Consider the following 5,502-nt stretch of genomic DNA (forward strand, 5'->3'; position numbering starts at 1 on the left):
CGCGTGAAGAAGGATCCACCGCAAAACGTGCGAGATGTTGACTCGGCATTAATTCCACACTCACTCGCATGAAGTAGATCGTATGCAGGCCCAAGCACGAATTGATTCCGAGATCGCCGAATCAACTATTAATCACGCCGTTTGCAATAGCTGAAGGGAAGGTAACTGGTTCAATAGTTGGCATGTGAGTCGATTGCTTACCGGCTGGCGTGAAGCGTATCTTTCAAAGAGATGTTATGATTGTAAGGCGTCGAAGTAATCGACTGCTAACAAACCATTCAGCGTTCACACATTCTATGTATTTTCTCAGCGAAAGAATTGCTTCACGTGCGACCTCGTACAAAATCACAGACACGCCTTTCAAAGGAAATATACAATAGCACAAAACGAACAAAACAGAGAAAGTGGTACTTTGCCGAGTTTCTAAGTTGTTTAGATTTTCTACCATATATTATAATATAATCGCATATGCGATAAAATATAATGAAATTGTACACTGAGGGAAAAGTATATCGTGTTTGTGACTATAATTGTATGATAAAATAATTATTTTTAGGAGCATCATTTCTATTATTGCTATAATGTTAATAACAATAATATGTATACTCGTATATGTATAGTTACATTTTATAATATAATTTGCAATATGATTTATGTGTAGGATAATCATACAATTAATTAAACGAATACATATGATGGTCGTTATGATCATAATTTAGTGTTCAAATTACTATAATTCATATGGCCAAAATAATTAATTTATGGTTGTTCCAAAAAATAACTATAAATTATAATTATAAATTATAGTTATTTCAACCATTTTTTTTTCTCGGTGTAATTATAACAGAATATTAAGAAAAATACTATAAGCAAAGAAGTAAAAACAAAATAAAAAGAAGACTATACCAGGAATTAATACGTTTTTATATAAAATTGAAAAAATTTTAAAGTTAAACATTATGAAATTTAAAGCAGTTTAATAAACTCACGTCGAACATTGACTGCGAAAAATATAAGAATGTGTGTAATAAATTGCAATGTATTCGCATTGATCATCTATGGAGAAGTAACTTGTAAATAGCTACAGGAACATGATAAATTACGATGCGATCACGTAGTTCGCGTAGGAACTCTTGAAGCATGATCATGCTCAGAGAAAAAGGCCAGGCAACTTTTCGCGATTATGGATCGAGCAGGACGCAACACATCACCCAGCAAGTTTCGAAGTTCCCAAGTTTGGCGACTCGTCTGCTCCTTTTTTACGTCTTTTTTATGCCGCGTCCAGAAAGAAAAGCACCGTAAAAGATCGGAAGGAAGCACCCAGAACGATCGTTTTGCAAATGTGTCACAGTCTTTAATTTACCGTTGCCATGGCGAAGCACATATATCCTTTTTCGAGGGAGAGTCGCGATCGGAGCCGTTATAGAGTCGACCCCTTGGTAGCTGAGAAGTTCATGCGCATCAATTAATCTGCCGCGACGTTGCGGGATTTTAATGAATGTCCCATAACAAAATACGTTGCGCGTAATTAGAGTTACGCTGCGGGCGTTAGCGAGCAAAAGACAAATGGCCGCTCGTCCGCGTGCAATTATTTTCCGTCTAATGATCACGAAAGAAATCAGGAATAAGTCGGGTCTATCGAGAATGTAGTGATGTATGTTTTTTTATAGCAATTATTTTACGCGGGACAAGACCTTTTCTGTATCACAAAAAGGCTATTGAGAATAGTAAAAATGTCTGTTCTGTAGAACAAACTGAACGATAGAAGTTGAAAACAAATATTTATTTAATGTTACATTATACCTTAACAAATTGGTTACATCTTCAAATAATTACATTTTGCAATTCAATTATTTTAAACTTGTTTGCGTTGAATTAAATTTATATCATTTATTTGGTTGCATTATTTTCATTGTATTTTACGTTACTGTCATATTTATTATAATATTTATATTACCGATTTTAGATGTAAACTAATACTTTTTAAGATAAAAATATATAAAAATAGTAAGCAATATTTTTAAAACACTGTTATCGGATAAGTTTACTTATTTACTGCTGCTGATCTTTACTTATTTAAATTTTAATGACTTTGAAAGCGCAACGGAAATAAACTCGAGAACAGAACACTTTAAATAATTCGATATCATAAACATTATGAAATTTACAACAGCCCGTTTCATAATGGGACAATTAATCATTGATGCAAATTTTTCATCGTACTCAGCATAATATGTATACAGCATCCGTGATATTCACGCCATTTGTCGCGTTTATACGCCGTTAATCCGAGTGGCAGAGGACCCGCGACAAAATTGGGATTAAATCGCACAGCGTGCCGCGATATTTTCGTTCGAATACGATAAAAGTTTTTCCAATCGCGAGTATGTATGTCGACGTCGGCTGACTCTTATCGGCACATCGAGTTTAACGGCAATCACAACAAATTTCCGTTCGGCTCGTACAAAGATCGTGTTTAACCTTGGAATGTTAACGTGAACTAATTGCCAATTAACGGTAATACGCTTTCACATGTAATGCAAGGAGATTGAATGCCCAGTAGACGTGCGTAACTCACCGTATAATCTTGATTGACAAGCGATCTTACTGTTACACCATGTGCACAGTAATATCATGTTACTTAGGATGCAATCCACTTGCCATTACATTAAATGCTTCAAAGCTTTTGATTTCCAATCAAAGGAAGAAAGAATTTTATTAACTGATCGATCGAAAAATGCTTCGTAGCATCAAGTGGACCGTAGTCTTAATTATCTAATCTGTTTCTTCTTTTTTTTTTTCAATAAGATATACAGACACACACAAAGATCGTAAAAATCTTAAAAGCCGTGTTTGCATATTCATGTGGAAACACTAAAAGTACCAGCTTTCTTCTTTAAACCAACAACAAATAAAAACGCTCGATATATACGATTTAAGATACACGACATGCTTTCGCACACAACGTGGACTTTTACTACTCCCTGGTAACATAATTACCTCTCGCAATGCCTGCGCACGTACATAGTGGGTGCAGTCTCAATAATGCAATGCATGCGGGAGCAACTTTGGGTAAGAGAACGGGTGTGGTTCACTTTCGCGACGGGGGCGACTGCGGACCGCGTTAAAACTCGTAATAGAGTGAAACTCGAATGCGTATTCGTCGTGTAATACTCGAAACTCCATCCAACACCAAGCAGTTTGTTCCGCTCGGTGGATGAAAATACATCGTAAATAGTACTCGCAATGAAAGCGACTACGGACCGAAAATCGTTCGACATGATTTACCGCGCTCTTAATTTCGCCGCCGAGTTATACGCCTCGTGTTCGCATTACATATTTCCTTGACCCTGTTTGGTCAGTTCCATGGTTACAATATTGCCTCGATGGCCATCGTGCCGTTAATGTAAAATGTTAATTTCGAATAGTGTTTCGAGTAACGCCTAGGGGAATTCACTTTATGTTCCAACTTTATAGTTATACAAGTTATATATATTTGTGGACTTGAAAATTTTATAAACTGATAAACTATTTTACACACATATAACGAATGATTAGAGGATAAAATGTAGACTTTTATTTTGTTTCTTTTATTTCGTGACATTTTCATTTTTCAGTTACATTTAAGTCTATGATATCGCAAACGATAATTTATTAAACTAAGTTTAATATAGAATATTACTTGAAATGATTAATTTGCAAAAGAAAAGACAATTTACAAAATGGGAAAATTATTTAAATGGAAAGAGACATTATGATGTGATTATCTGAATGTGTGATGGGAAAAAGTATCTCCTCCCCTTTCATAGTTTTATAGAGAATCTGAATTCTTCAGATCTATTTGGACTTCCATAAGTCCAAATGGCTTGAATTCACAGAAAATTCTAAATGTATTGAGATACTATCAGATTCAGGAGTTTCTTTTCATGAATACGTTTTCCTAGCAATATTCTTACGTTGATACCGTCTTCGTGAATGCTTACTACGAGCACTTCTTTTGTAGATGTCTTTAGAAACGTCAAAATCGTCATTTTAAACTAATAAATACGCATAATCACAAATATTTTTATCGAAAAACGACGCTTTGTAACGTTCTTCGTAAAAAAACTCGGAATTGTCATTATCAATTTATTAAGGAAACCTGATATAAAAATATTGAAAGCTGACATTTAATTACGTGCAAATGAAAACATAATTGTTTAAGGAATATAGAATTTCTCTTATTCAATTACAGTTATTCAAGCTTGTCTTCTCCATATAGAAGAATATCTTAAGAATTAATTTAGGATATAAACTTGTTCTTTGCAAACTTTAAATCATATTAAATTTGACATACAATAGAATCATATTAAAAAAACTGTAATATATGGGATAGATAAATGTCAACAAAAAGGTCACTTCAATCAAAATTTCACAGCTTCGGATGTGACAAGTTAGAAACTTTTTGTAAAAAATAATATTAATTAATTGCACAGACATTTTGAATGGGGGCCCACACACATTAGCAGCAAAGACATTATTACTTTTCCCTCTAATATATGCAAAGTACATATTTGTAATACACGTTTCATTAGGCTACGTCCATATTCAAACATTAGATATACATAATACATACGCTCAAATTAATCGACTCAATTAATAATGTCAATTGATCTCACTTGATTGGCCCTTGGACACCGACAATTGTTCGAGGTCATCCTGCGCTCGTCCAAAATGTCATGTCACACGGAAGCGAGCCAAACTTTTTTGACCTTTTTGTACCTTATCGCCATCGTGCCGGTCATAAAACTTGACGAGCCGCCGCAGCCCGTTGAAATTGGTTTTAATAAAGAGCTAGGAAAACAGCGTCCGGGGGAGAGATCCATCTTCCCTATCGATAAAAGTTCCCGGTCGTGCGGGGGGCAGGTGGAAAAGAGAAAGAGGGAGGGACGCGGACTCGACGTACACGTTCAATCACTGCCACCCGGATCGAAATGCGGACGATCGAGACATGCGGTGCTCGCACCTAGCGTCACCGGGGGATGAGCCATCGGTACAGGTGCCCGGGAATTCACGAATGGCGAAAAAATGCTAAAGTCAGCGACCGTAGTGACCGTAATAAATTCGTTTTGCGGACCAACGAATTCAGCCAGCCAGCCAGCCAGCCAGCCAGTCGCGCTCGATCTTGCACGGCTTCCTCTGCAGCCGCAATTTTCCATCGAGTGTTCCTGCGGCCGGAGGACACGTGGGACGAGAGGACGAAATTAGAGCAATCCTCTCTAATGATAATTAATGCGACGACGCGGTCGATGTAACTCACGTTTGAAAGAACAGTCGCGCGATCAGGTCGACCGTCTGGTTCGCTTCGAATCGAAAGACTCGCCGCTGGAACCGGACCGGCGGGCAAAGGTTGAAAACCACCTCCACCGAGGAACGAAACGACAAGTTCACTACCTGAACTACGTGTACACAGCGATGGTACCGATGGTGATGGTACCGACCGGTGGAACGATCGTGGTATCG

This window comes from Trachymyrmex septentrionalis, unplaced genomic scaffold (assembly GCF_001594115.1).
Source record: "Trachymyrmex septentrionalis isolate Tsep2-gDNA-1 unplaced genomic scaffold, Tsep1.0 scaffold42, whole genome shotgun sequence".
In the NCBI taxonomy this organism is placed as follows: domain Eukaryota; kingdom Metazoa; phylum Arthropoda; class Insecta; order Hymenoptera; family Formicidae; genus Trachymyrmex; species Trachymyrmex septentrionalis.